The 24477-nt window shown below is 44.9% G+C and overlaps 1 pseudogene; it reads left to right on the forward strand.

The window, feature by feature from the left end:
- Positions 1–1256: 1256 nt before the first annotated feature.
- Positions 1257–4431, forward strand: LOC109248838 (profilin-1-like; annotated as a pseudogene).
- Positions 4432–24477: the final 20046 nt, after the last annotated feature.

Below are 24477 nucleotides of genomic sequence, written 5' to 3' on the forward strand. Positions count from 1 at the left end.
TCCCATCAATAAATGGTGTTGGGAAAATCATATATCCACCTGCAAAAGAATGAAACTAGATCCCTATCTTAGACTATACAAAAACATCAACTCAAAACAGATTAAAGACTTGAATTTAAGACCGGAAACCATAGGGGGCGCCTGGGTGGCTCAGTCGGTTGGGCATCCGACTTCAGTTCAGGTCATGATCTCGCGGTTTGTGGGTTTGAGCCCTACGTCGGGCTCTGTGCTGACGGCTCAGAGCCTGGAGCCTGCTTCAGATTCTGTGTCTCCCCCTCCCCCGTTTATGCTCTGTCCCTGTCTGTTTCAAAAATAAATAAACATTAAAAAAAAAAAAAAAAAAGACTGGAAACCATAAAACTGTTAGAAGAAAACATAGGAGATAAGTTCCTTGATATTGGTCTTGGTGATCATTTTTTGGACAGGACACCAAGAGCAAAGGCAACAGAAGCAAAAATAAAGAAGTGAGACTATATCAAACTAAAAGCACAGAATAAGAAACCATCAACAAAACTAAAAGGCAACCTTTGGAATGGGAGAAAATATTTACAAACCATATGTCCAATAAGGGCTAATATCAAAATATATAAGGAACTCATCAACTCAATGGCAAAAACAAACAAGCAAAACAGATAACTCAATAAAAAAAAAAAAAAAAAAAAACAGGCAGAAGACCTGAATAGACATTTTCCCAAAGAAAACATACAAATGGCCAATGGGTATATGTAAAGATGCTCACTAATCATCAGGGAAATGCAAATCAAAACTACAGTGAGATATCGTCCCATACCTGTTAGAACAGCTATTGTCAAAAAGACGAGAAATACTGAATGCTAGAAGGATGTAGAGAAAAGGCAACCCTTGCACATTCGTTGGAGGTGTAGACTGGTACAGCCACTCTGGAAAACCAAACAAAGTTTCAGCAAGAAGTTAGAAATAGAACTACCCTGTGACCCAGCAATCCTACTTTTGGGCATGTATGCGAAGTAACAAAATCATCAGCTCAAAGAGGTATCTGTACCCCAATAGTCATCGCAGCATGGTATGGAAACAACCTAAGTGTCTAGTATCTTATGCCTATAATGTTTATAAATACCTTTTTCTATGTATATTTTATATTTATAAAATAAATATATATTATATATTTAAATAAGATAATCTATAATATATTTAATTATATATATATGTGTATATATATATATATATTCAGCCATAAAAAGAAGATAACCCTGCCACATGCAACAACATGAGTGAACATGGACGGCATTACCCTAAGTGAAATAAACCAGACAGAGGAGGACAAACACTGCATTGTATCACTTATGTGTGGACTCAGGAAAAGAATTAAAAGGCAAAACTCGTAGAAACATAGTAGAATAGTGGCTGCCAGAGGCTGGGAAGGGGGGAGATAAGGGCAGCTTGGCAAAGGGCACAAACTTTCCCTTAGGAGAGGAACAAGGTCCGAGGATGTAGCGACGGCATGATGCCTATGGTTTAAACTTCCGTATTACGTAGTTGAAATCTGCTGAGACAACTTAGGTGTTCTCACACCGACACAAAAGCGACGGAAGGTGGGGATCCTTTCACAACGTATAAAGTGTCACATTGAACACCTCCCAGAAGCCTCCAGAAGTCTTCGGGAAACTTTGCAAACCTTCTCCCAGCAAACTCTTGTACCAAAGAACAGGACAAGAGGAGCAGCCTCGACCACCCCCCAGGGTGCCAGCTCCACCTTTCCCCTGCTTCCCTGACTCCACCTAATTGAAAGGAATCCCCCTTCCAGAACAAAGGAGTAGTGGGAGACCCCGACTAACAGAGATGCAGCTGTCCGTTTGTTTTTCAAGTTTACGTATTTATTGTTTTTAGTAGTCCCTGCACAAAATGTAGAGGGGCTCGAACCCACAACCCAGAGATCACAAGTTGCAGGCTCTACCGACTGAGCCCGCCAGGTGCCCCACGGCTATTAATTTTAAATGGTAGTTTCTCTACTAATTAAAACAAAATTCTACCTTGCTGAGCGGCTTATTATATACAAAAATGGGATTTCAGGGGCAGTGCGAGGGCTGTGGCTCAATGAGCAGAGCCGGTCTGTAGACGTAGGGCAGTCCCTAACTCTGAGCCTCCCCCCCCCCCCCCGCTGCCAGCCGGAGCCCCCCAGCCCAGCGAGAGCCCCGCCCGGGGGGCCCCAGCAGCAGCACCAAGGTGGGTGAACACCCACATCCACGACCTCACCGCAGGCGGCACCAGTCAGGACAAGGCCGTCGTGGGCTATGAGGAGTCGCCCTCGGTCTGGGCCACCGTCCTGGGAAAACCAAACATCCGTCAACATCATGCCAGCTGAGACTGGTGTCCCGGTCGGCCAGGACCAGTCCGGTTCTTTCGTGAATAGGCTGACACCCGGGAGCCAGAAATGTTCTTTCAATCTGGACTCGCTGCTGCAGGACAGGGGATTTCCCGTGGGTTTTCATACCAGCAGCACCTGCACAACTCCACTTTCAACACCACTGTCACGTGACTTCCAAGACGCCCATCCTGCTGAGGGGCAAGGGTGTCCAGGGTGGTGCGATCGACAAGAAATGTTACGAAATGGCCTCCCGCCCGGCAGCATTCCCGGTACTGACCTCGTCCGTCCGTCTCCTTCCCCCACCTCTCCCTACTGCTTTTTCACCCCTCTCCTTCCCATACACACGCACCGTTGTTATTTGGGGGGCCATTACCCCACATGAGCTGGGGGCTGGGGCTGGATGGACAGACACCTCCCTCTACCCATACCCCTCCTCCGTGTGGTTGGAAAACTGTTTTGTTTTGTTTTTCCTGAATAAAAAAGATCCTTGGGGCGCCTGGGTGGCTCGGTCGGTTAAGCGTCTGACTTCAGCTCGGGTCATGATCTCACACTCCGTGAGTTCGAGCCCCGCGTCAGGCTCTGTGCTGACAGCTCAGAGCCTGGAGCCTGTTTCAGATTCTGTGTCTCCCTCTCTCTCTCTCTCTCTGCCCCTCCCCTGTTCATGCTCTGTCTCTCTCCATCTCAAAAATAAACGTTAAAAAAAAAAAAATTAAAAAAAAAAAAAGATCCTACTAACAAAAAAACACAAACAAAATGGGATTTTCCCACACATACTGTTTTAAGTTTGTTTACTTACTTGAGGCATTATCCAGTGGATAAGAATGCCTAGAATCCCAGAGAGAATCTCTCTCTCTCTCTCTCTCTCTTCTCTCTCTCTCTCTCTCCTCCTCTTCCTCCTCCTCCTCCTCCTCCTCCTCCTCCTCCTCCTCCTCCCCCCCCCCCCCAAGTAAGAGTATAGGCACTCCAGTGGATGTTTAGAATCCTCATTAGCTGGGGTGGGTGTGTTAAAGGTGTGATAGCATTTTTCAAATGCTATCATTTGAAAAGCAAGTCTGGCTCTTGAATATTCCCCTAAATACCCTACCTTTCCTAGTTTTTTCATAACTGTGTTCTAATATTACCCTCATATGTAGTGTGTGCTGTTTCCAATATCCAAATGTTCCTATCATTTGGGCCTATGATTGAACTGATATTTTTCTGCCTTCAGAGGACTAAATTATACCTAGAAATTTTACTCTAGTGTGGGGTCCTTGTACCTACCTGGCTCGATGGTCCATCTTGCTACCGTAAGAAATTCAATTAACGGTTTTGACCCTAGTCTGTTCTTCCAAGTTATCACCATAAATAGGAATATCATCAAATAGGAAATATTGGTGTGTGTGTGTGTGTGTTGTATTTTTAGGAGAACCGTAGGATGTCGTGTTAGAAATTGTGGCTTATATTACTGGGCTGTTAAGGTGTCCTTGAGGCAACCTCGTAAACCCACGTTGTCTGCCTTCCCATGTGATTAGTCATGGGTTGGCTCTTCTCATCAACTACAACAGCAAACAGCATGTCAGAGAAGTCTATCACTGTTGCAGGATCATTTTTGCCATGATACTTGGGATTCATTGTCTCGCTCCTTCGAAGAATGAAAAGGTGGACATAAAATGAGCAGCAGGCAGAAGTTTATTAGGGTGTAAGATTAGAAAGTAAGAATAGGGGCGCCTGGGTGGCTCAGTCGGTTGGGTGTCAGACTTCAGCTCAGGTCATGATCTCACAGTTCGTGAGTTCAAGCCCCACATCGGGCTCTGTGCTGACAGCTCGGAGCCTAGAGCCTGCTTTGGATTCTGTGTCTGCCTCTCTCTCTGCCACTCCCCCACTCATGCTCTGTCTCCCTCCATCTCTCAAAAATGAATAAATATTAACAAAAAAAAAATTTTTTTTTAAAAAAGCAAGAATAGTAGGAAAGCTCTTTTGAATGCCCAGGACATTAAGCAAGGGTCCATGTTTTATAAGGTTTTGGGTAGCCCACCCCTCACCCCTCACCCCTTAACCACCCCCCCCCCCCCCTTCCCTCTCAGGTCCTACCCTTATTGGCCTGGTAGCTCGAGGTGCTGGCTGGTCCATCCCTGATTGGCTCAATTCCATTATGAGAGGTGGCCTAAGACCACACTTAGGTCTTTTGTCAAATTCCTGAGGGAAGCCTCAGGGGGAGTAGGTGGGGCCTGTTACATTCTGAAGAGGAACCTTAAGCCTGAGGGGGTTTACTGTGTTCAGACCTACTCCCAGCATTGTTCCAAAATAGGTGTTTTTCCCCACCCAGGACCTCAGGTCCTATCCCTTCCCTCTCTAATTTATCCTATCTTTTCCTATCATATCACCCTGTATGTAGTAAGTTCCAGATCCAGTGGTGATCTTGGTTATGATAGCACCTGTATCCGGGGGTACTCCTCCAATTTGGGGAGAGCATTTGTTTAAAATCATATAAGCTACTGTAAACCAATAGGACCCATCTGGCTTTTTCACAGGCCAGCCGGGTTGTTCTATGGTGAAATTGTAGGCACACTAATTTTTTCCTTAATTTAAATATGTCCTATTACATGCTTTCCAAGGATGTTTCCTAAATTGGGACCTCTAAGGCGTTTAGCCTTCATGGGGGGTCTGTCATCAATTGTTAGGAATCGAATCTGTCACTAAATACCTCTCAGTCCTTTAGGTATTTCATTTTTATTGGTAAAATGTTCTAAATCAGTAGGATATCTTGTATCATTGTTACTTGGGCCCCGTATCTAGCAGCATAGTGGTATAAGTAGTATTTTTATTTACAAGAGGGTTTTCTATTGATACGGTTACTGTAACATGGACGGATGTTTCTGGCTTTAGCCAGGAGACAGAGACTGCTGAGTCCCTCTGAGGGTCCCCTGGGGTTTTCTCTCCTTCAGTTATTGGTGACTTATCTGTTAGTGGGATTTGGCTTTATAAAGGGGTTAGTATTTACAGTAAATGGATTGCTGGGTTGACAGGTGTTTCTTTTTTCTTTAGGCCTATTTACATTAAAAGATCGGTTGTTTCTATTTCTCTGCCACTGTAAGTAGTTTCTGGGGTTTCTACTGGGTTTGTCTTTTCATAATTTGTTTCGCAAGGTGGAGTCCTAAATGGTTTTGACTGACGGTAGCACCTTGTAGCCTCAGGTCTGTGTGGTCTAAGGTGATCGCCACGGTCTATTTACATTCGGTGGAGGCCTGTTATCTTTATGTACACAAATGGAATCTTGACTTATTTCCTCAGCTGTTCGTATCAGTCACTTCTATGTTTCTATGGCCTGTAAATACAGTACATAAGACTGCAGTACATTCAGACTGCCTTTCAAAAACTGTTCCGTCCCTTCTGCGGGTAGCGGTGAATGTGTCTGTCCCTGTCATAATAGTTAATAGTCCTAATTTCATTATTATATTACTACTCCTCCTGGTGTTTTCCATGGAGATATTTTAAGGTATGATATGTGAAGTGTAGGCCATCTTCCTGTCCACATTGTTGCTATTGGTCAAATGAAACCCTTTGAAATTAGTATTATTTTCTCCAGATGATCTAAGGTGTTAAGTTTTAACATCAGCGGTAAGGGGCCCAAGATGTACAGTTTCTGCTTCTGGAGGATCAAATTCTCTCCTCCTTTGGTCCATAAATCTAACAGGCTTGGGGTTTCTGTGTCCAGATCAGTTTGCTGGAATTCTGTTCGAATTTTCTGTCATTTCTGGGCTGGCGTAAGTTCTCACTTTGGGGACTGACTAGATACAGTTTTATCTACAGGCATACCTTAGAGATAGCGTGGGTTCCGTTCCATACCACTGCAATAAAGCAAATAGCACAGTAAAGGTAGTCAAAAGAATTTATGGTTTCCCAGTGCATATAACAGATTTGTTTACGCTATATTGCGGCCTATGCAATAGCATGATATTCAAAGAAACAGTCTACATACCTTTATTGCCAAAAAACAAGAAAAATGCCGCAGAGCCTCTGAGTTCCCAGTGAGTCACAATCTTTTTGCTGGTGGAGGATCCCGTCTCAGTGCTGATGGCTGCTGACCGATCGGGGTGGTGCTCGCCGAAGGCCGGGGAGGCTGTGGCAACTTCTTAAACTAAGACAACAGGGAAGTGTGCCGCGACCTTTCACAAATGACTTCTCCATAGCACGGGACGCTGCTTGATAGCATTTTACCCACCATTTTGAACTCCTTTCAAAACTGGAGTCAGTCCCCCCAAACCCTGTCACTGCTTTATCAACCCAGCCTCTGTGATAGTCTCAATCCCTTGCTGTCATTTCAACAGTCTTCACAGCATCTTCACCAGGAGAGGATCCCATCTCGAGAAACCGCTTTCTTGGCTCATCCATCAGAAGCAACGCCTCATCGGCTCAGGTTTTATCATGAGATTGCAGGCAGGAAGTCGGTCCTGTCTTCAGGCTCCCTTTCTTTCTTCTCGTTCTTTTTCTTTTTTTTGTAATTTACATCCATGTTAGTCAGCGTATAGTGCAATAATGATTTCAGGAGTAGAATCCAATGATTCATCCCCTACCTATAACACCCAGTGCTCATCCCAACAAGTGTCCTCCTCTTTTCTTTTTTATTAAAAAAAAATTTTTTTAAGTTTATTTATTCTTGAGAGAGAGACAGTATGAGTTGAGGAGAGGCAGAGAGGGAGACACAGAATCCGAAGCAGGCTCCAGGCTCCAAGCTGTCAGCACAGAGCCTGACGTGGGACGTGAACTCACAAACCGCAAGATCATCACCTGAGCTGAAGTCGGATGCTTAACCCACTGAGCCACCCATGTGCCCTACCAACAAGTGTCTTCCTTAATGCCCCTTGCCCATTTAGCCCATACCCCCACCAAAAACCCCTCCAGCAACCCTCAGTTTATTCTCTGTATTTAAGAGTCTTTTATGTTTTGTCCCCCTCCCTGTTTTTATGTGATTTTTGCTTCCTTTCCCTTAATGTTCATCTGTTTTGTATCTTAAATTCCACGTATGAGTGAAGTCATATGATATTTGTCTTTCTCAGACTGGCTAATTTCGCTTAGCATAATACACTCTAGTTCCATCCATGCTGTTGCAAATGGCAAGATTTCATCCTTTTTGGTTGCCGAGTAACACTCCACTGTATATATAGACCACATCTTCTTTATCCGTTCATCCCTCGATGGACATTTGGGCTCTTGCCATACTTTGGCTGTTGTCGATAGTGCTGCTATCAATGTGGGGGTGCATGTGTCCCTTCGAAACAGCACACCTGTATCCCTTGGATAAATGCCTAGTAGTACAATTGCTGGGTCCTAGGGTAGTTCTATTTTTAGCTGTTTGAGGAACTTCCATGCTGTTTTCCAGAGTGGCTGCACCAGCTTGCATTCCCACCAGCTTCATTCCCACCGGCTTGCATTCCCACTGGCTTGCATTCCCACCAGCTTGCATTCCCACCAGCAGTGCAAAAGGGTTCCTCTCAGGCTCCAGTTCTAATTCTAGTTCTTTTGCTGTTTCCACCACATCTGCAGTCATGTCCTCCGCTGAAGTCTTGAATTCCTCAAAGTCACCCCTGAGGGTTAGAATCAACTTCTTCCAAACTCTTTGTTAATGTTGATATTTTGACCTCTTCCCACGAATCACGAATGTTCTTAATGGCATTAAAAAAAAAAAAATGGTGAATCCTGGGGCACCTGGCTGGCTCAGTCTGTAGAGCACGTGACTCCTGATCTCAGGGCCATGAGTTCAAGCCCCATGTTGGGCCTAGAGCTTACTTTAAAACAAAACAAAACAACAACAAAAAAAAAACGGTGAATCCTTTCCAGTTTACTTTACCCTGGTCCATCAGAGGAATCACTATGGCGACTCTGGCAAGCTACAACATGTATTACTTTTTTTTTTTTTATTTCTTTAATGTTTATTTATTATTGACAGATGGAGAGAGACAGACCATGAGCAGGGGAGGGGCAGAGAGAGGAGGAGACACAGAATCCGAAGCAGGTTCCAGGCTCTGAGCCGTCAGCACAGAGCCCGACACGGGGCTCGAACTCACAAACCGCGAGATCATGACCTGAGCCGAAGTCGGACGCTCAACCGACTGAGCCACCCAGGCGCCCCAACATGTATTACTTAAATAAGAAAACTTGAAAGTCAGAATTACTCCTTTTTCCATGGCCTGCAGAAGGGATGTTGTGTTAGCTAGCAGGCAAGAAAAAAATTAAAATCTCTTGCTATGCCTCCATCAGAACTCTTGGGTGACCAGGTACACTGTCAAGGAGCATGATGAAATAAATCCTTCCTGCAGAGCAGTTCTCAACAGTAGGCTTCAAATCTCCAACCAATCAGATTGTACACAGATGTACTGCCATCTAGGCTTCGTTGCCCCATTTCTACAGCACAGGCAGTGTGGTTGAGCATAATCCTCCAGGGCCGTAGAATTTTCAGGATGGTGAGCGGGCACTGCCTTCCGCTTACAGTCACCGGCTGCATTAGCCCCTGACGGGAGAGTCAGCGCGTCCTCTGAGGCTGTGAAGCGCAGCCCTGCCTGCTAGATCTCTGGGTCCCTTGCTACAGCTCCACGTCAGCACCTGCTGCTTCCCTCCTTGCACCCTGAGGTTATGGACTCCACTCCCTTCCTTAAACCTCATGGACCTCCCTCTGCTGGCTGCAGACTTCTCTTCTGCAGCTTCCTCACCTCTCTCAGCCTTCCTAGAATCGAAGAGAGTTGAAGCCTTGCTCCGGATGAGGCTTTGGCTTAAGGGAAGGTTGTGGCTGCTTTGATATTTTGTCCAGACCACTACCAATTTCTCTCCGATCAGCAATTCGGCTGTCTCACTTTCTTAGCGTGTGTGTTCACTGGAGTAGCACTTTTAATTTCTCTCAAGAACTTTTCCCTTGCAGTCGTGGCTTGGCTAGCCAGTGCAAGAGGCCTGGCTTTTGTTCGTTCTCAGCTTTTGAGATGCCTTCCTCACTAAGCTTAATCATTGCTAGCTTTTGAGTTCAAGTGAGAGACAGCAACTCTTCCTCTTACTTGAACACTTAGAGGCCACTGTAGGGTTATTAATTGGCCTCATTTCCAAACTGTTGTGCCTGGAGGAATAGGAGACCTGAGGGGCAAGAGAGAGAGAGAGAGAGAGAGAGAGAGAGAGGGAAATGAGGAGTGGCTGGCTGATGGAGCAGTCACGACACACACAACATTTATTAAGTTCACCTTCTTATATTCTGGTCCCCAGAACAATTAAAATAGTAACATCAAATATCACTGATAACAGATCACCGTAACAGATATACTAACAACAGAAGAGATTGTAATATCGTGAGAATTACTAAAATGTGACACAGAGACACAAAGTGAGCAAACGCTTTGGGGAAAAAGTACTGATAGACTTGGTTAGGCAACGTTGCCACAAATTTTCAATCTATAAAAAATGCAGTGTTGGGGTGCCTGGGTGGCTCAGTCGGTTGAGCGTCCGACTCCTGAGCTCAGGTCGTGATCGCACAGTCCGTGAGTTCGAGCCCCGCGTCGGGCTCTGTGCTGACAGCTCGGAGCCTGGAGCCTGCTTTGGATTCTGTGTCTCCCTCTCTCTCTGCCCCTCCCCTGCTCATGCTCTGTCTCTCTCTGTCTCCAAAATAAACAAAAGCATGAAAAAAAAAATTTTTTTAAATGCAATGTCTACCAAGCACAATAAAGCAATGAGCAATACAATGAGGTATGCCTATAGTTACATTTAGTTCCATGTTCCATTTTTTGATTAATTGTGTGAAGTGTGTAAGGTCCGTGTCTAGACATATTTTTCTGCACATAGATACCCTGCTGTTCCAGCACCATTTATGGAGGAGACACTCTTTCCTCTGTTGTATTGTCTTTCCTCCTTTGTCAAAGATCAACTGACTATGTGGGTCATTTTCTGGGCTCTCTATTCTGTTCCACCGATCTGTTCTTTCACCAATACCGTACTGTCTTGATCACTGTAGACTTACATTAAGTCTTGAAGTTGTTGGGTAGTGTCTGTATTCTAACGTCATTCTTCCCCTTTAATATTGAGTGGGCTATTCTGGATCTTTTGCCCTCCGTGTAAATTTAGGAATCACTTTGTTGATATCCACATAAGAACTTGCTGGGATGTAACTGAGATTTGTTTCTTCTCTAAGTGTATTACCTTGGATTTCCTCTCTAAGTCAGTTATCATTGCTTATCCACTTTCCATCTTCCAAAATGTTGTTGACATCTCCCATGATGATGTTGAAAAGTATGATGATGGAGGACATCTTTGCCTCATTCCTGATCATAGTAAGAAAACTCTGAGTGTCTCACCACTTAAGTATAATAACATTTGTACATTTCTTGCAGATGCTCTTAAATTGAGCAAGTTCCCCTCTATTCCTAGGTTGCTGAGTTTTTATCATAATTGATGTGGAATTTTATCAAATGTTTTTCCTGCATCTGTTGCCCAGAAACAGGGCAAGTGTCGGAAGAGACTAGGTCACAGTTGGTCGTAATCGGGGATACAAGACATATGCCCATTCCAAACCCTAACCTACACAAATATGTACGTTGTACCTGAAGGTAAAGCTTAAGAGTCTGGACTGCCTTGCTCAGATGGGGCCTCTCTAGCTGCTGGGGTATCCTTCACTAAGAGACACCTGGGAACCTTGATGACTGCTTAGCACAGGAATTCATCAGGTACCCGGCAAAATGATTCTACTGTTGCTAGTTTAAAGCTAACGCCTCTGAAAGGTTTGGGGGTTGTGCTCTCTCTCCCCTGGAGGCTAGGCAGGCAGATGAGGACCAGTCTGAACTCCACGGGTCTGTCGTGTCCTGGTTACCTAAGGTTGGCTGATGGGGTACATTCTTCACATGTGTGCATCAATAGTTCAGGGTAGGGGCACCTGGCTGGCTCAGGCCATACAGCATGTAACTCCTGATCTCAGGGTCACGAGTTCAAACCCCATGCTGGGCAGAGAGCTTTAAAAACAATTTTTAATTGTTTTTAAATTTTCCATTTTATTTTAGAGGGGGAGAGAGAGAGAATGAATCCCAAACGGGCTCCACACTCAGTGCAGAGCCTGATGCAGGGCTCAATCCCATGACTCCAGGATCATGACCTGAGCCAAAATCAAGAATCAGACGTTCAACTGATTGAGCCACCCAGGCACCCCTAAAATTTTTTTTAAAAAAGAAAAAAAAAGGGGTGCCTGGGTGGCTCAGTCGGTCCAGTGTCCGACTTCGGCTCAGGTCATGATCTCACAGTCCGTGGGTTCGAGCCCCGCGACGGGCTCTGTACTGACAGCTCAGAGCCTGGAGCCTGCTTCGGATTCTGTGTCTCCCTCTTTCTCTGACCCACCCCCATTCATGCTCTCTCTCTCTGTCTCAAAAATAAATAAATGTTAAAAAAAATTTTTTTTTAAAAAGAAAAAAAAAAATAGTTCAGGGTGGCCACGACCTCTTACAGTGAAAGTCTCAGTAGAAGCCAGGTCATGTGAGCAGGCTGTTGACAGTACAAAGAACCTGCCAATTTCAAGCCCAAACCCCCACACATGTGCCTGTTCCCCATGAAGGCACAGCTGGAAGAAACTGCTGCCTTGCTAAGATGAAGCTGGGCTGGCTAACTCGGGTACCCTTCACCAAGAGACACTTGGGAGCCTTGATTGCTGGAGAAGCCACAGACCTCATTAGGAAGCCACTCCAAATACGGACTGTTGCCAGTTTAAAGCTTCTGCCTTGAGGTGCCTGGTTCACTCAGTCAGTTGAGCATCCGACTTCGGCTCAGGTCATGATCTCGCGGTTCGTGAGTTCGAGCCCCGAGTCGGCCTCTGTGCTGACAGCTCAGAGCCTGCAACCTGCTTCGGATTCTGTGTCTCCCTCTTTCTCCACCCCTCCCCCACTCACACTCTGTCTTTCTCTCTCTCTCTCTCTCTCTGTCTCTCAAAAATAAATAAATTTTTTTAATTAAATAAATAAATAAAGCTTCTGCCTTAAAAAGATTTTTCTGGAATTGGGCTCCCTCCCGGTTGGAGGCTATGCAGTTGGTGGGAGCCAGCCTGAGCTCCAGAGGCCTGGAGTGTCCACACTGCCAAGGGTGGCTGATGTATATTGTGTAAGCATGGGCCACTTGGATTGGTTCAGCAAGGGACCTGAAACAGGGCCAGTGCTGAGAGAACCAGACACAGGAGTGGTGTATTGTGGGTCCAAGGAATCTGGATAATTCCAAGCCCTAACCTCCACAAATGCCTATGTGGGGGCCGATGGCAGGGCACCCTAGAATATGCCACGATGGCATATTATTTTGAATTAAAGTTACTCACACAGTCAATGCAAGAATACGCTCCGCCCCCCTTTTCTCTAGAAAGCAGGAAATGAATCTCCCCTGTGAAACGTACCCTTCCTGTACCAAGAGGTAAAGACACATCCTTATTTCCAGAGATAGAGCACTCAGAGCTGAGAAGGCTAGATAAACCTTATTACTTTTACTAATTTATTACCCCAGCCCAAACCCAGTTTAGATTCCCTTTCTTTTTTGCGAGAGAGAAAGAGAGAGCATGCACGCGCATGAGCAAGCGAGCATGAGTCGGGGAGGGGCAGAGGGAGTGAGAGAGGATCCTAGGCAGGATCCATGGCTAGTGTGGAGCCCGACACAGCGCTCGGTCTCACGACTGTGTGATCATGGCCTGAGCCAAAAATCAAGAGTTGGAGGCTTAACCTACCGAGCCACCAGGCCCCCCTAGACTCCCTTATTTTTTTTAATGCTTACTTATCTTTGAGGGGGGTGAAGGGGCAGAGAGAGGGAGACAGAGGATCCAAAGCAGGCTCCGCACATGTGGGGCTCTGTGCTGATGGTACAGAGCCTGATGTGGGGCTCAGTCTCATGAACTGGGAGACCATGACCCGACCCAAAGCCAAATGCTTAACTGACTAAGCCATCCAGGCACCTCCCTTGATTCCCTTACTAATTGAGCTCTTGAAGTAACTTTTCTTTGTCCTGTTAATTACTCACAGTTCTATCGGTTCTTTGTCTAAAAGTAGGAATTTTGCCTGCCTTGGTCATTTCTTTAGGTCTCAATTTTAATATTGCGCTTCCGTGCACAGGTATTTAAATGTGGTTTTTTTTTTCTCCTCTTAATTTGTCTTATGTCAATTTGATTCATAGATCAGCTAGAAGGATCTAGAAGAGTAGAGACAAATTTTCTTCCCCAACAGATGGCATAGTCAGCAGGATGAATTTAACACTGCTGTAGCTGAGAGACCCAGGACATCTGACAAAAGCCAGCAGAAGGTAAGAATCCTTATCGTGTCAGCCTCCCAGATGTCAGCCTGAGGGTCTAATGGGGCAAGATTGGTGAGAGACTTTTCCCCCCTCAATTTCTGAATTTAGATTAGTAGGGAAAAATAATTGCATAACTAGTTCCTTGGGCTTAGTGACTCTGCTAAGTTTGGGAGACTACTCTTGGTTTAACTTAACCCATTCCCTCCCAGCAACGGTCACCATTTTTCTTTGTTTTTGTCTTGTGTATGTTTGTCATGAGAAGGAACTACCATAGGGGGAAAACATAGGCGTGTGACCTATAAACCTGATGTTCAAGCTGGCTTCACACACAGGTGCATTTACAGTTCTCATCAGAGCAGCATCTGTTTAGGTAAACATTGCAGCGGCTCCTCTATGTGAAAATCAGATGAGGTATCTCCTGTCATCTTGTTTCATGTCCTAAAAGCTTGGCTTTGTGACCGGTGAAAATATTCCCGCTTGTCTCTACCATCTGTGGGGGGTATTTAGTGGGGTGCACTTAGTGGCATGCACCTTAGTGGCCTGTCAATAGACTAGGGTTCCAAGATGTGCAGTTAAACACAGCACTGTCTTTGCCCGGCTGTGCCAACTCTCAGGGGAGTCTGTCATAAGAGGTCCCAGCCCATAAGGGACCTTTGTCGTTTCAGCATTTGTTGCTTGTTAGTACTGGAAAGTCCCATTCCAGTCGCACCTGCTCAGTGACACATATTAGCAGGTCTGTGACTGGAGGTGTCTCACATTTTCATGGGCGACCAGAGACACCATTTTCAATGCATCACCCTTACTGCCTTTGTAATGAAGACCTTCGTTATCTTTTTTTTAGGTTTATTTATTTATTTTTGCAAGAGATGAGCAGGGGAGGGAGAGAGATTTTCAAGCATGAGCAGGGGAGGGGCAGAGAGAGAGGGAGAGAGAGAGAATCCCAAGCAGGCTCCGTGCTGTCGGCACAGAGCCTGACATGGGGCTCAAACCCATAAACTGTGAGATCATGACTCAGTCAAAATCAAGAGTTGGATGCTTAATGGACTGGGCCACCCAGGTGCCCCAAAGGCCTTCATTTTTTTATGCTCTTTGGGGGAGTAAACTTTTGGATCATGAGGGTTGCATCCCCTATGCCCTCTCCAGAGACACCTCTTGTAGCAATGGTCTAAGCCTGGAAATTTGCATCTGGGCATTCCCATAAAAAAAAAAAAAAAAAGCTTATTACTTTGAGTCACTAATGAGATTAATAAGGTCCTACTTGTCAATGGCCAGATGATGGATCTTTTAAATTGGTTATATTATTTGTAGAAAGATCTCAATTGTCATATTAGCATAACAGGGTTTTTTTAATGTTTATTTATTTATTTTGAAAGAGAGAGAGTGTGTGAGCAGGAGATAGGCAAAGAGAAAGGGAGAGAGAGAATCCCAAGCAGGCTCAACCAGAGTTGAAGAGTACAATCACTAAAATGAAAAATACATTAGACGAATCAGCAGCAGATGAAAGGATGAAGAAAAGTGGACCAACAATCTGAAAGACAGGGTAATGGAAAGTATCAAGGTACACAGCAAAGAATAATAAATAATAATTTTTAAATGAGACAACATCAAGTATGTTAACATTTGTAATTATAGGGGTCCCAGAAGGAGAAAAAAGAGACAAAGGGACAGAAAACTTACTTGAAGAAATAATAGCTGAAAACTTCCCTAACCTGCAGAAGGAAACAGACATCCAGGTCCAGGAAGCACAGAGAACCCCAAACAAGATGAATCCAAGGAGGACCACACCACAACACGTAATAATTAAAATGTCAAAGATTCGAGATAGGGGATCTTTAAAGCAGCCAAAGAAAAGCAGCTACTTATGTACAAGAAAAACCCCATAAAGCTATTAGCTAATTTTTAAGCGGAAACTTTGGAGGCCAGAAATGAGTAGCATGATATATTCAATGTGCGGAATGGGGTGGGGGAGGGAGCGCCTGGTTGGCTCAGTTGGTAGAGCCTGCAACTCTTGATCTTGGGGTCATGAGTTTGAGCCCCACGTTGGGCGTAGAGCCTACTTGAAAAAAAAAAAAAAGATAAGACAAAGTGCTGAATGGGAAAACAAAAACAAAAATAGAACCAAGAATAATCTTCTTGGCAAGGTTATTCAGAATTGAGAGGTTTTTTTTTTTTTTAAGTTTATTTTTTGAGAGAGAGAGAGAACAAGTGGGGGGGGGGTACAGAAAGAGAGGGAGAGTGAAGACCCAAAGCGGGTTCTGCGCTGATGGCACAGACCCCCGACGCGGGGCTCAAACTCACAAGCCATGAGATCACGACCTGAGCCGAAGTCAGAAGTTCAAGCAACTGAGCCACCCACACACCTCAAAATTATTCAGAATTGAAGGGGAGGACTGCCGGGGTGGCTCAGTGTGGGGAGTGTGCGACTCTTGATCTCAGTGTCATGAGTTTGAGCCCCACGTTGGGAGTAGAGGTTACTTAAAAATAAACTTAAAAAAAAAAAAAAAAAAAAGAATTGAAGGAAAGAGTTTCCCAGACAAGTAAATGTTAGAGTTCATCACCACTAAACCAGCCTTACAAGAAATGTCAGAGAGAGTTTTTTTTAAGAGGAAAAGGCCATAATTAGAAGAAAATTGTGAAATGAAAAAAACTGCATGAGTAAAAGCAAACAGTTAAGTAGTAGATCAAAAACATACAAAACTAATATAAGGATAAAAAGACAAAAGTAGTAAAATCAGTTATGTCTAAAATATTAGGGGATTCACAAAATAATATAAGACATGACATCATAAACATAAAACATGGAAGGGGGCAGTAAAAATGTAGTGGTTTCAGAATGTGTTTGAATGTAAGCAACTGTCAACTTAATTTAGCCTGCTATATAGTAAGGATGTTATATATAAACTTCAAGGGAACACAAGTCAAAAACCCATAGTGGATACACACACAAAAAAAGAGAAAGAAATCTGAGCATAACACTAGAGAACGTCGTCAATCACAAGGGAAGAAACAGAGGAGAACGACAAAACCAACCAGGAAAAAAATTACCAAATGGCAATAAGTACATACCTATCGATAGTCACTTTATTTTTTTTTTTAACGTTTATTTATTTTTGAGACAGAGAGAGACACAGCATGAACGGGGGAGGGGCAGAGAGAGAGGGAAACACAGAATCGGAAGCAGGCTCCAGGCTCTGAGCCATCAGCCCAGAGCCCGACGCGGGGCTCGAACTCATGGACCACGAGATCATGACCTGAGCCGAAGTCGGACGCTTAACCGACTGAGCCACCCAGGCGCCCCTCGATAGTCACTTTAAATGCGAATGGTCTAAATATTCCAATGAAGAACAGAGGGTAACCGAATGGATTAAAAAATAAAAACCAAGACCCATCCGTACGATGCTTGTAAGAGACTCACTTCAGACGTAAAGACACATACCGACTGAAAGTAAAGGGACAGAAAAAGACAGTCCCTGGAAATGGAAGTAAAAAAAAAAAAAAAAAAAAAAAAAAAAAAAAAAGCCAGAGTAGCAGTACTTCTATCAGACAGAATAGACTTGGAGATAAAGACAAGAGATGAAGAGGGGCAGTACCTAATGACAAAGAGGTCGAGCCAACATGAGGATATAACAATTTAAGGATCAATGTACCAAATACAGGAGCGTGTAATTACATAAATTTGTAACAAATATTAACAGGCATATAGGGAGAGGTCGACATTAACACAATAATAGTAGGGGCTTTAACACCCCACTCACATCAGTGGATAGATCGTGCAGACAGAAAATCAATGAGGACACCTTGGCCCTGAATGACACACGAGACCAGATGGACCCACGTGATATATATAGAACCATCCAAACAAAATAGCTTAATACCCATTTTCTTCGCCCTGGAGGTGTGCAGGCGATTCTCGACTGACACGAGGTGCACAGGTCTGGAGGGTCCTAGCTCCCTGGCCAGACTAATGGAACACATACTGTGCATGTACAGGCTGCACAGGTTAGGGCGGCCAGGGTCCTGGAACAGGACCGTGTATCTTGAGGCCAGCTAACGGAGGGGGCTGTTAGGGGTACCTGGCTTCATGCCTTAACCTACCCACGTGTGTATATTCCCCTGCAGACATAGCTGGAGGAGTCTGGACTGCCTTTCAAGGCTGGGCAGGAGAGATACTCAAGTACCCTCTAGTAACAGACATCGGGGAGCTTCGATGCCTGGGGAAGCTTGGGAGCGGGAGTCCAAATGGGGACTGACGATCACCACTTAAAGCTGCTGCCTCAGAAATATTCTCTGGGTGGGAGCACCCACCTCCCCAGAAGCTAGGTGGTTTTGGAGGACTGTCTGAGCCCCAGATGCCTGGAGGGCCCTGAGAGCCCAAGGCTAGCTGGGCATGCACGTGACCGGGCACGCATGGTGGCAGGGTGGGCCAAGCATCTGAAGTAGGCCAGCTACAGGGAGAGGCTTAGTTGCAGAATGGGCTATTGGGCCCACAACTGAGCACCTGCCTCATTCAAGCCATGAGCCACACAAATGCACATATTCCCTCTGAAGAGAAAGCTGGAGAAATCTCAGCTGTCTTGCTAGGGCTGGGAGTGGGGGGGCCTTGCACAGAACGGTCCCATCTGTCCAGTTCCAAGCCCTAACGTGCACAAATGAGCACAGGTATTGGCTTTTCCTCCATCCCTCGCCTAGGATCACATTCCCAGATAAGTGACTTACACATAAGTTTTAATGACGAAGCCTGACTTCAGGGGAATCAGGCTGAGATACCCAGCGTCTATAAAAATTCTTTCGCTTCAGATCATAGAATCAGCTACGGAGTTAAGATTTGTTCCAGATTTGTGAAGACTCCTGTCAGAATTCCTTCTCCCACGTGTACACGTCCTGTCCAGCCCGCCCACCCCAAATCCCACTCCACCATGGTTTCTTGGTTGAGCCCGCTCCGGGCAGTAAGCCACAGTCACTTCTCTCTGCAGAAAGCCCCAAGCGGACACGTATGGCACGTGACAAAGGCATCTTACGAAAGCGTGGCTGAGGCAAAGAGTTTCTGTGATGGAAGAGGCTCTTCACCCTGAATAACCTCAGGTACAAGCCGGGCCTAAAAAACTTCGGTTTGGAAAGCACCTTGAACCACGAGCTTGTACACAACGCAAGGCAGACACCTAAAGTATCTGGCAAACCCACTGCTCTGTGGCACTTAATCTTTTGTGTCTATATTCCCGGCGATAATTATACTTATAGTTGTATTTGTAACCGTGCGCAAAGTGGATGTGTGGTTTCTTGACCAAATAACTTGCGATCATTGGACTTCTGGGCAGTTGTTCACGGATAGTTTTTCATCTATCTCTTTTTTGAAGTTTGTTTATGTATTTATTTTGAGAGACAGAGAAAGCACACACGTGAGGAAGGGGCAGGGAGGAGAGGGAGAGACAGAATCCCGAGCAGGCTCTGCATCACCAGTGCAGAGCCTGACGCGGGGCTCGCACTCAGTAGCCGTGAGACCGTGATCTGAGCCGAGATCAGGAGTCAGGCGCTTAACTGACCGAGCCGCCCAGGCGCCCCAATGGATCGTTTTTTAAACAGGATAAATTCATGGCTGTCATGCAGACAGACTAGAATAGGTCAGAGATGATAGTGAACTCATTGACAAGTTGGACGACTAAGACATTACGGGTGGTTCAAATTCAAAGATCCACACACATATAAATAACGCTGAGAGGGACTTACAGATGGTGCAAAGTTGGAAAAACTCAAAGCGAAAGGGAATTCTATGGTATTTCCACGTATCAAAATGTATCTGCGTGTGTGTGGACAAGAGCCATTGGCGCTATTCCCAGCCATCTACAATTCACAGACACAAAACAGCTCAAGGACAATGAAAAGCACAGACGCTTCACAGAATTGGATAACCCAGAAGGGGGGTTAGACCCCACCTGCCTGTTTTTCCATTGAACGCGCCCAGTAATCATTTTGCTCTGGTTCAACCGTCTTTCACATTTCTCCCTACACTGTCCGGTTTAACCCCCTTATTTCACAGATAAAGAAAAGGAGGCCTAGGTGAAAATAGCAGCCATAATAATGTATCAGCCACAAAGAAGGGCAACCACATCAGAGGATCTGGGACATTTGCTTCTCCGGGACTATGCTGAACCTGTACTTTTTTGGTTTTTTTTAATGTTTATTTATTTATGAGAGAGAGAGAGAGAGAGAGAGAGTGAGCATGAATGGGGGAGGGTCAAAGACAGGGAGAGAGAATCTGAAGCAGGCTTCACACTGTCAGCACAGAGCCCAACACAGGGCTCCGTCCCACGAACAGTGAGATCGTGACCTGAGCCCAAGTAGGACGGTTAACCGACTGAGCCACCCAGGCGCCTCTGGACGTGTCCTTCTGGCCGTTACTTCCCAATCTTCCTGCATTCCCTTTGTTGTTTTATTTCCACAGTTCCTTTAATTGACCTGTTGCTTTTCATTTCCTAATATCATCACTGGGCCAACCTTATTCTTGCCCTGGGTCAAGGTGACAGGCTAGCTTGCCTAGTGACTTCACATACCTGACCTCAGCCACTGTCATTTTATTTGCCAAACTTTGAATAAAGCAGAGCCTTATGTTGTTCCTGCATCGTGGGTACCAATGACTATCTACAGCTAAACCTGAGGTTTGCGATCAGAAAACAAGAATTGCTTTGAATCCCACAAACCAAAAGTAGATGAACCTTAAGTATCTTTTCATTAGCTTGTTGGTTTCTCAGTTTCAGTTTTCTCTCAAAAGAGCTAAAGAGAGGGGCGCCTGGGTGGCTCAGTCGGTTAAGCTTCCGACTTCTCAGGTCATGACCTCACAGTTCGTGGGTTTGAGCCCCGTGTCAGGCTCTATGCTGTCATAACAGCTCAGAGCCTGGAACATGCTTCAGATTCTGTGTCTCCCTTTCTCTCTGCTCCTCCCTGACTTGCACACACTCTCTGTCTAACAATAAACAAACGTTAAAAAAATTTTTTAAAGGGGCATCTGGGTGGTTCAGTCGGTTGAGCATCTTACTTTGGCTCAGGTTGTCATCTCACAGTTCTTGGGTTTGAGCCTCATGTCGGGCTCTGTGCTGACAGCTGCTTCACATTCTGGTTCTCCCTCTCTCTCTCTCTCTATCCCTCCCTGGCTCATGCGCGTGCTCTCTCTCTCTCTCAAAAACAAATAAAAACATTTAAAATATTAAAAAAAAAGAAGTCTGCCTTCCCAGAGTGTACAGTTCAAACAGGGGTCTTGATATATACCGTGGGCTGAAAATGCCTTGAGTCAAGAATGACAGGGACATGAAACAAACAGGAAATCAGACGGCAAGGCTTCTCAGTCTGCAAGTGCGATGGGACAAGATGGAGGACCAGTGGGTCAGATTTCCCAGCCTACGGTGCACCTGAGCAAGGTCCAGCTGCGTGTAGGGCTTAGGAAACATGGTGACAATCATCCAAGGAAGGTAAAAGTAACAAGGAACCAGAACATTCAAAGTTACCTACAAGAAAAAAATATATACATATAAAAAAAAAAAAAAAGGGGGCGCCTGGGTGGCTCAGTCGGTTAAGCGTCCGACTTCAGCTCAGGTCACGATCTCACGGTTCGAGCCCCGCGTCCAGCTCTGGGCTGATGGCTCAGAGCCTGGAGCTTGCTTCCGACTCTGTGTCTCCCTCTCTCTCTACCCCTCCCCCGTTCATGCTGTGTCTCTCTCTGTCTCAAAAATAAATAAACGTTAAAAAAAATTAAAAATATATATATATACAAAGTTACCTACAAGAGAAAGTACCTTGATTCATTTCGGTTGGCATTGCTTGCTCTAAATAGTATGGCTTTGGCCTCCCTATACTTGCCTAAGGGAAAAGATTTGTGGTCCTGTTGTTCTTTCTTCTGTTTTACTGACAAACGAAAGGGCAAAAGGTAGAAGGCCACTCCCAGTTGGCCAAGTTCTGACACTAAACCAGCTGAACTAAGGAGGACACACATGAGATTGGTGTGGATGAGTCCAGATAGAAGTAAGTCATAAGGAAAAAAAAAAAGTCATATAGTAAACGATACAGAACGAATAAGGGAGGAACAGAGTGAGAGACCACAACCAGTTTCACTAGATGGTTACTTGTTATAAGGCTCTTTAAATTCATATTGAGACTGGATTCACATTGTTTAACCTTGACACTCCAGAGGGAGGTCAGATCAGGCATTCTCAAAGAATGGGGTCTTAAAATGCCTACCCTTGGTGTGGTATCCGGTAGTTTGGGATAGGGTGCCACCTAGTGGTCGATGGTAAATTTATGTTTTCAAGTTAGGGGTGGGTAGGCAAAGTCAAAGGTCTACACTGGTACCATCCAATGCATCTGCAACGAGAGCCACATATGTGGGAAGTATGTAGACAGCTGAGGACCATGCGGGTGTTAGCAGTTTCTGTAGAAATGGACAAAGGTTGTGGGAGGCATGTCTTGAGAATAGAGATCATGAGTGATGATTCTAGGTTTGACCCCGCATCCCTGCAACCAGGCCATTCTTCTGGCCTAAGAATCTGTTGGATGATCCAGAGGCCACAGGCACTGAGCCTTATTCTGGGCCCCCAGCTCTTAATTCAAGAATGTTTTGGACCAGCTGTATTGACCTGAAGTCAGAGAGGGTCATGAATGAAGACTATTTGTGCTGAGGGTACTTGAGGAGTGCCCCAGAGCCCTAGTGTATATTGTTTAACCCCAGGTTTAATGAGGGTCACCTGGCCCTGCACATATCCAGGCTGATATATACACACAGGAGGCATGGGCCTAGGAGGGGCAGTGGAGCTTCTGGAAGGCCTAATGTGACCTTGGCTTACCGGCACTTTTCCATTGGCAACCCACCAGCACACGCATCTATCCTCAGATTTTTTAGGTTCTGAAGCTAGCACCTCACTCTATCCCAAAGAATGCTGCTGATCAATGTGCTATTTCCAGACTCAACTCATATCCTTCTGGACCCCCTGGATATGTTTAAAAAAAAAAAAAAAACTGTTGGATTTGCCTAGTGGGATGATTGGCTTCCTTCATTTGGAACCAACTATTGACATTCACCAATATACCTGACAAGCAGTGGGTGAGAAAATGAGGCCCCAGAACTCATGTGTACGGTGGGCAGAACAGCCTGCTTTGTTGTGGAAGGTTCACGGAACTTCTCAACTATCATTGATTGTGCAGGAACATAACCGGGGCACCTGGGTGGCTCAGTAGGTTAGGCGTCCAACTTCGGCTGAGGTCACGATCTCACAGCTTGTGAGTTTGAGCCCCACGTCGGGCTCTGTGCTGACGGCTCAGAGCCTGGAGCCTGCATCGGATTCTGTGTCTACCTCTGTCTCTACCCCTCCCCCGCTCGTGCTCTGTCTCTCTCTCAAAAATAAATAAACATTAAAAAAAATTTAATAAAAAAATAAATGCTTTAAAAAAATGAATCATAAGCCTTGCATGTGATAAGGTTTCATCATCGAACATATACATCTATACACAAATGCAGTCTAGAGACTCTAAGATATCATCAGGAACAGAGGCTCTTCAAACTTTTCACTCCTCCATCCCAAGACTTTTGTCTTCATGGTATAAGATGGCTGTTGGAGTTCCAGCCATCACATTGACATTCTGGGCACAAGGATAAAATACTGGGTGAAAAGAGAGAGGGAGAGAGAGAAACATATATCAGTCTTTTAAAGCAGTTTTCCAAAAACTGCCATATGACTTTAACTCCTTGCATCTCATTGGCAAGAACTCAGTCATGTGACTGTATCTAGCTGCATGGGAGACTGGGAAAATGGGAATGTTTGATCCAAGCAGTTTTATGATAAGCTAAAATCAGAAATTATATGACTTTGGAAGATGAAGACAAGTTGGGAGAGGTGGCTAACAGTCTACCTCAGACACATTCCCATATTACACTATTTAAACGGGAGGGAATGTGTAGAAATTTAAGAAATTAGGGGCACCTCGGGAGCTCAGTCAGCTAAGCGTCTGATGCTGGATCTCGGCTCAGGTCACAGTCTCAGGGTTCGTGAGTTTGAGCCCCACATTGGGGTCTGTGCTAACAGTGCAGAGCCTGCTTGGGATTCTCTCTCTCCCTCCCTCCCTCTCTCTCTCTCTGTCCCTTCCCTCTTGCACACTCTCTCTCTCTCAAAATAAATAAACTTTAAAAATAGAAATATTATTTTTTAAAAAACAGCTGCATGAAGAAAAAAAAGAAAGAAATTGGCTACAAGGGGTGATTGGAAAGGGGTAAAAAGGAGAGAAGAATAGGAATGGAGTAATACAGATGAGGACAGAGTTATACTCCTTCGAGAATATCTTTTTGTTACAGAACGATAGTAATGCTTCACAAGCCCTTCACATTTTCCCCTCCAAAAAATAAACAAGTTATAATGAGGATGTGGTGGGAATCCAAGATGTAATGCAAACAGTAACGCATGAACCTGTATTGTAAATAAAACACAAAATCCCACTGAAGGGGGGAGGAAGAAAAGAACCTTGGAAAACAGGATCTTGTCTGCATAATACAAGGTTAAAGACAAGAAAGAACTACATAAATGCTGTCATCTAGATAATAAATGTGCTTTCCAAAGGTGGGTTAACAATTCTGACACAACTTTATGTGTACTTTATGAGTAAATAAGTAAGAATATTGTATACAATGGAGAGCCTGGTTTCCCACCACTGGGAAAAAAAAAGTTACAAATAAGAAACCCTCTAGTTTTGGATTGGAATCAGAAGTATCAGCATAAAATCATGTGGGTTTTTTTTAACGTTTATTTATTTTTGAGAGAGAGAGAGAGAGAGAGAGAAAACACAAGTGGGGGATGGGCAGAGAGAGAGGGAGACAGAATCCCAAGCAGGCTCCACACTGACAG

Source organism: Panthera pardus, unplaced genomic scaffold, assembly GCF_024362965.1.
Source record: "Panthera pardus isolate Hobbes unplaced genomic scaffold, ASM2436296v1 HiC_scaffold_16, whole genome shotgun sequence".
Lineage (NCBI taxonomy): Eukaryota > Metazoa > Chordata > Mammalia > Carnivora > Felidae > Panthera > Panthera pardus.